The sequence below is a fragment of the Globicephala melas genome, chromosome 9, assembly GCF_963455315.2.
Source record: "Globicephala melas chromosome 9, mGloMel1.2, whole genome shotgun sequence".
Lineage (NCBI taxonomy): Eukaryota > Metazoa > Chordata > Mammalia > Artiodactyla > Delphinidae > Globicephala > Globicephala melas.
In genome coordinates, this window is record NC_083322.1 from 21,957,862 (window position 1) to 21,965,712 (window position 7,851).

At 40.2% G+C, this 7,851-nt stretch overlaps 1 protein-coding gene across 1 annotated transcript in view; it reads right to left on the reverse strand.

Moving 5' to 3' along the window:
* Positions 1 to 7,851, reverse strand: part of CPA5 (carboxypeptidase A5) — a 59,105-nt gene that overhangs the window by 45,390 nt on the left and 5,864 nt on the right. The window lies entirely within an intron of this gene.

Below are 7,851 nucleotides of genomic sequence, written 5' to 3' on the forward strand. Positions count from 1 at the left end.
CCTGACCTCTGTGCTTCTTACATCCATCAGAAAAGAACAATACTATAGCAAGGTACTCAGAGCTGAGGAAGGGAGAGTGCCTCAGCCAGTTAGCTAAGTAGATCAGCTGACTCTGCTGCAGGTGTCACCAATGCTTAGGTATTGCGGACCCAAAATAAATAAAACCTTGGCTCTGCCCTTGAGGGAATTATAAGCCCAAAATCTGGGTTAATGACTTTCTAAGGTTAGGCCAAGTTGTTTAAATACTCAAACAGAATATGTCTACCTCCTTGTTGACAGCAGTGGGCATTTTGTCATCAAGGTTTCAAGAGGCTAAAGTTAAAGATGGGAGTAGGTGGTTCTATAGGTTATCTAATCTCTAAGGGCATGAAGTCCTTAATGGATGGGTATAGTGTCTTTGGTCCATTTCAGATGTTTCTTAATAACTAAAATATTGTCTCTTGATGACAATGTTGGGTGCAGGCACAGGGGGCAGACCCATGGGAACCACACAATGTCCCTCAATTGTGGTCATCATCAGCCAGCAATGGCAGCCAGAGAGGGAGGCCTGGCTCCTGTTTCTTCCCTAAATTCCCTCTCATCACTGCAAACCTGGAAACTCAAAGGTTTCAGGGGTCAGGCAGATAATACAGGGCTGTGAGACCAAAGGAACTGGAGGAACTCTGTGTATTTTAAAAGCATTCAAATTGCTTTCTCAGCAACAATCTCTAGAGCTGGCCTTGAGAATCTGCTTCGCCATTTCCATCTGTCTGTGTTTGGACATGTTACTTCACCTCTTTAATTCTTTGACTCCTCATCAGTAAATAGAGATAATAATACCCATCCTGCACATATCCCCAGGTGGTTGTGATAATTTAATTATCCAATATCTATAAAAGCATTTTAAAACTATAAATCATTACAAAAATGCAAGCAACTTAAACAATATCAAGTCTTCCTTATCTCTGAAGGTTTAATTTATGCTCTGTTTCTCTTAGAACTTAGGGATATACATTCCTATCTATTTTACAGAATTCCACTGATAATACTTGTTGGAAAAGGTACTCTTTTTCTGCTGCCCTAACTTGTTGAGAGTATGGTTTATGCGATTGTTAACTTGCTGCCCTACAGCAAATCAATCGACAAATATTTACTAGCTGCTGAGCTCAGCTTTGTAGGAAATACAAAAACTATGAGATTCTCTTTCTGCATTAAAGGAGCAAATTGCCCAGCTGCACCGTGGTACCCATATATTCTAAGGAGGAAAAAACTGCCTATGCTCTCTGGATGCCCCCAGTACACCTGGAGCTTTACTTCAAATACAAGAAACAGCTGGTGTTCATGATTTAAGGCTCAATACAAATAGTAGGGGGAATTTATTTTACAAGCTGTCTAGTTTGGCAAAATTCCAGAACTCATCAAATAGAAAGATAAAGATGATGGTAATAATGATAAAAATTATTCTTCAAATGGCCGTCGTCAAAAAATCTACAAAAAATAAATGCTGGAGGGGGTGTGGAGAAAAGGGAACTCTCTTGCACTGTTGGTGGGAATGTAAATTGATACAGCCACTAGGGAGAACAGTACGGAGTTTCCTTAAAAAACTAAAAATAGAACTACCATATGACCCAGCAATTCCACTACTGGGCATATACCCTGAGAAAACCATAATTCAAAAAGATACACGTACCACAGTGTTCATTGCGGCACTACTTACAATAGCCAGGACATGGAAGCAACCTAAATGTCCATCAACAGATGAATGGATAAAGAAGATGTGGCACATATATATAATGGAATATTACTCAGCCATAAAAAGGAATGAAATTGAGTTATTTGTGATGAGGTAGATGGACTTAGAGTCTGTCATACAGAGTGAAATAAGTCAGAAGGAGAAAAACAAATACCATATGCTAACACACATATATGGAATCTAAAAAATGGTACTGATGAACCTAGTGGCAGGGCAGGAATAAAGACGCAGACATAGAAAACGGACTTGAGGACTCGGGGTGGGGGGAAGGGGAAGCTGGGACAAAGTGAGAGAGTAGTAGCGTTGACATATATACACTACCAAATGTAAAATAGTTAGCTAGTGGGAAGCTGCTGCATAGCACAAGGAGATCAGCTTGATGCTTTGTGACAACCTAGAGGGGCGGGATAGGGAGGGTGGGAGGAGGCTCAAGAGGCAGGAGATATGGCAATATATATATATACTTATAGCTGATTCACTTTGTTGTACTGCATAAACTAACACAACATTGTAAAGCGATTACACTCCAATAAAGATATAAAAAAAATTTTTTTAAAGATTCTTCACAGCTGTTCTTAAGATAGTGACATAAAAGAAGTGCAATCTACATAGGACCTTCCAAAACTGGAACATACCCTCAACTTCACCCAAAATAGACTTATAGCAGTCAGGGCCTTCCCAGCTCCTGTAGAAATCAATGGTGACCCTATACACTTGATATAGTTGTGCTTGGAAGCTGGACCTTTGAAGGTTTCAGGCCAGGTTCCTTTGATTAATCCAGTAAAAGGGCATCAATATTTGTTTAACATAGGAATGCTCCCAAAGAACCCCAATATTTCAAAACCCAAATGATACTCAAAATGACAACATCCAACTAGTGCTTTTCTGTGAACTGTTGAGATCTTTAAGTCTCAAGATAAGTCTAAAGAAAATAAGGCTTCTATGGGACTTCCTTGGCGGTCCAGTGGCTAAGACTCTGTGCTTGTAATGCAGGGCACGTGGGTTTGATCCCTGGTTAGGGAACTAAGATCCCACATGCTACGCAGCACGGCCAAAATAAGATAAGGCTTCTAATAAGGGAAAATGCCAATGTCCTCATTCATAAATGAATTTTCACCACTTGGTGAGAATAATAATTCAAGCTAACACATACTGAGTACTTCTGCTTCCAGGTAAGGTGCTGAGGACTTTAATACATTAGCTTACTGAATTCTCTTGATAAGCTATTGTAAATATAGTCACTATTCTCATCTTAAAGATAAGGAAACTAGGGCTCCCAGAGGTTACATCATGGCCCAAGGTCACATGGCTGAGTTGGGCTATTCGGCTGCCCCTCACCACGTGTAACCCAGACAGAAGTGGATGTGGTCTGCCTTTCAGTCCCCAGGTGGCTGCAGTTCAATGAGTGGCTCTGGTTTCAAGTAGGCAGCACATGGATGACAGCCAATCCCATCCACAGCCATGGACAGTATCCCTCACCCTACCAGTTACTTCACAGAAGGTCTTCTTTTTGTCCCCAACAGGACTGGGTGTAAGACCTGGAAATGGCTCAGCAAGCCCCCTCCCCAGTACTTCGGAAAAGAGAATCTAAAATACATTTTTCCATTATCAATGGATTATCCCTTTCCATCCTATTTAGTGTCCTAAATAGTAGAAAATTCCATGGAGACTGGTTTGATGTGGTATAAGAGCCTTTCGAACTGAAATGTGTTTCAGAAATTTAAGTTGTGTCCATGAATGTTTATGACTTAGATCTTCTTTTTCAGTGGGGTCTTCACTTAGAGGACCGGAGATATTATTTGTCTTGGGCAAGAAACCTATTGCTCTTGAGATTTTCCACCTGTAAAATGTGGATAATAACATTTAGCCCACATTTTCCACGTGGTTTTGGGGAGTATAAAAAGAAAGCAAAAAAGAGAGGTAAGAAGACTTTTACAATACAAGCCAGATGCCATCTTCTCTAACATTTCCAATCTAGAGGCCCCACCACCACCCATCACTCTCCTGACAGCAGCCAGTTTTCTTTTATTTATAGCAGCTCTCATTACCCAAATTAAAATTTTTAATTTGTTTACTTGAGAACTTCCTGTGTCTCCAACTACAATGAAATTCCATGCAAGAAAGGATTTTGTCTCCTTGTTTGTCATTGCATTGCCAGCACCTAAAACTGCCCCTGGCAGACATTAGACTCTCAATAAATGCATGTTGAATGGTAAAACCTTTTTGTAAAAAAATCTATATCTTTGATAACATTTTTAAAAATGGGATTTCAGGTCCATAGAAATAGTAATATAAGTATAATCCTTGGTTAATGGCACGACTTCTTTGGTTATTTATTTAGCTGTTGAATTAGGTTTTTTCCCTAAAAAAAAAAAAAAGAAACATAACCTAAAACAAAAGCTAAGGTCCTTCATTTCACCATAGAGCCTTGACCCTTATCTCATCTCCGAGCCTCTCCCCATCTAAGGTAATCATCATTCAGAATCCCAGGTTCTTCATTTCCCTAGAAGTAGAGCCTGAGATGGGATTCTTGCTTAGGTGATTTACTGAGGGAGTTCTCAGGAGAAGGGGAGTTTAGGAAGCAGGGAGGGACAGGGGGGAAAAAAGCTAAGCAAGAATGAGGAATCTGCTGGAGGCTGGATTCCGAGCTCTCAAGCATACACTGAACCACAGCATTGAATCTACCTTGAAGTAAAAGACTAGCTGTTTATACCCCGAGTCAGACAGTCATTGGCTGACATGTGGGAAGGTGATAAAGAGAAAGCAGGTGCATGGCTTCCTAGGTAAGGCAGGCCTCATTTGGCTAAGGACAGTTCTCCAGAGAAGGATGGGGCCTTGAGCTGTTGACAGCCAACACTCCTAGCAGCTGGGGATGAGTGCACTTGACTGGGAAAAGGGGTCTGAGCATGCCTACTATACCTTGCTTCCCTTCACCCAACCCTTTTTACTGAGTTATAGCTGATTAACAATATTATATGTTTTAGGTGTATAACAAAGTGATTCATAATTTTTAAAGATTATACTCCATTTATATTATAAAATATTGGCTATATTCCCTGTGCTGCACAATATATCCTCATAGCTCATTTATTTTATACATAGCAGATTGTACCTCTTAATCCCCTACCCCTATCTTGTCCCTTCCTTCTTCCCTCTCCCCACTGTTAACCACTGGTTTGTTCTCTATATCTGAGTCTGTTCTTTTTTGTTATATTCACTAGTTTGTTTTATTTTTCAGATTCCACATATAAGTGATAACATACAGTATTTGTCTTTCTCTGACTTATTTCACTATTGCTTCCCTTTTTTACACAGTTTTATCAAATTTTATGCCTTCCTTATAAGCATATGTGTATATATAAATTATATATATATATATTTCCCAGTTATTTGGAACTTTCTAGAAAGGAAATCACCCTAAATTTTGTTTTGACTGTAGTATAATATTTCAGTATGTGAAAATACCATACTTACTCACCCATTCTCCCACTGGTGGACTTTTAAGTTGTTTTTAGGTTTTTGCTATTATGAACAGTGTTGCTGTGAACATTCTCATTTATGTCTCCTGTTGTATACTACAAGAATTTCTTGGGTTTATGCCTGGGGTGGAATAGGTGGATCATAAAGTATGAACTTTAGAAGATAATGCCCAACTATTTTCCAAAGTGATTTTACTAATTCACACACCAACCAATAATGTATAAAAGATCCTATTATCTACCTCCTCCCCAACTTTTTTTTTAAATAGATCTTTATTGGAGTATAATTACTTCACAATACTGTGTTAGTTTCTGTTGCACAACAAAGCGAATCAGCCATATACATACACATGTCCCCATATCCCCTCCCTCTTGAGGCTCCCTCCCATCCTCCCTATCCCACCCCTCTAGGTCATTGCAAAGCACCTAGCTGATCTCCCCATGCTTTGCTGCTGCTTCCCACCAGCCAACTACTTTACATTCGGTAGTGTATGTACGTCGATGCTACTCTCACTTCGCCCCAGCTTCACCCTCTCCAACTTTTTGACTTATGTAAATTGAATAAGTATAAAATGGCATTTCATTTTGGTCTTGATTTGTACGTCTTCCATCAGTAATCATCTCTTCCTGTTTTTATCAAAATACTTGTTACCTCTTAAGTGAAATGCTTGCTCATATCTTTTGTCCATTTTTCTATCGGATTATTTGTTCTTTTCTTACTGATCTGTAGGAGTTCTTTGCATCTCCTTCATCTGTTGAGTGTATTATGAATGTTGTGACTATCTTCTCCTAGTTTGCAACTTTTCTCTCTTCATGGTGTCTTTTAATTAATAGCTCTTAATTTTATTATAGTCACAGGTATTCTTTTATGGCTTTTTAATGCCTTGCTAATAAATCTTTCTCTTAAGGAATCTAAAGGACAATCTCAATCTTGGGGGTGAGCAGAGGGGTTCCACAAATAGAGCCAGGTTACAGGCGAGTCACAGAGGCAAGCATTGTCAGGTCTACTGAGGCATTGTCTGGTCTGAGGCAGCCCTGACTAGCCAGCACAAGCGACCAGATGGCTGGCAGGTGTGTTCTGGTTATAGAATTGGATGTATCATGCTATTAGAGCTGGATACCATTAAAAATTCTAATCATAGACTGTAATTAACTTTCCTTGCTCTGATGCCCCGCTCACTAAACAACCTTCTGATTATAATTTGGCTTCCCATGTATCTTTGCCTACAGGGAGAGAATGTACTGTTCAGGCCGACGTGAGGATCCAATCCACTGAACAGTTACATGCCATGATGTAAATTAATAAATTCGTATTCTGATTTTATCATCTGCCTCATCTGAGCTCTCTAGGCATGAGTCAGCATCCCCAAGTCTAATCAATATGGATACAGAGAATATCAAGCCTCTGAGCTGAAAAACTAAGAACTAGACCTAGGACCAGAGCGAAATCACCAAGGTAACATTACCCTGGAGGCCCCTCGGCCTGATGGAGAAGGCTTTCCTACATGTGATGTGATATGGACAGGGATTAAAACTGACTTTTGACGTTATAAAGAGCTGCATATTCAAAACCACGGCTTGGTTCCATTCAGGTGAAGGCGAAGAATAGAGGATGATCAGGAGACTCATATTGAATATTTATTGGCTTATGAGCACACACCAGATGCTGCACAAATCCTAGGCAGAAGGATAAGATTTACAGTCATGTTCGAAAAAGGCAAATTTAAAAAAAAAAGAATAAAGAAAAAAGGCAGATGGTACATGCTAAGGAGGAATGTAGCAAGAGGAGCCTGACTGATGAATCCTTGCTCTACCTTGGTACTCATGGTCCAGGATGCAAAATAGAAAAAGGCAACTTTAAAGACCAAAAACAAAAACCAGGAGAAGGAAATACAAGGTACACCAGAGAACAAATTGTAATGTGCCGGGCAGGGAGATTACCCAGGCCGGCGGAGTGATTTAGGACCAATAGGGTAAGAGAAAGATCTCTGAAGTAAGTTCAAAAGGCAAAATAGAGGGAAGCCCATTAGGACAGATAGGGATAATTTAGCAATCCTGCTATTAGATCACCACTTCATCCAGGGTTTCTGAGTGAGCAGTACCTATAAAGACACAGATCCCCTTCTGGGATCCCCAGTTACACTGAATGATAAAGAGAAGAATGTGATCAGAACTGTAGTATCTGGGAATTTTTGGCCCAGTGATGAGACGTGATCCTCTACTTTGTATTCAGACTAAGAATAAATAAACAAAAACAGAAAAGGGGGATGACCTATACTGATGACCCTTCGGGATTTATTTTTCAAAGAAAAATATGTTCAAGAAAGGTGAGATATATTGAAGGAAGTTATGCGTCATCTTCCGAGACCAATCTAAAAGACAAACATCTCCCACAGCACTTCCCTTGGGGCCTCCACCAGAGCAAGATCATGGGCGTGGCTAGATTGGATGAGGCTACAGAACCATTTCACATGTCCTTTTATTCTAAAAATGAGGTAGAGACAGGCCACCCAGGAAGGGTTGATCCCAAGTGTGGCCTGCCCACCCAGCTATGTGGAAGGAAAGGCATACAAAGGGCTCAGTGAAACAGCGGGACCAAAATACAGCAGGGTGGCAGAAGTGCCTCTCTAAGCACACCAC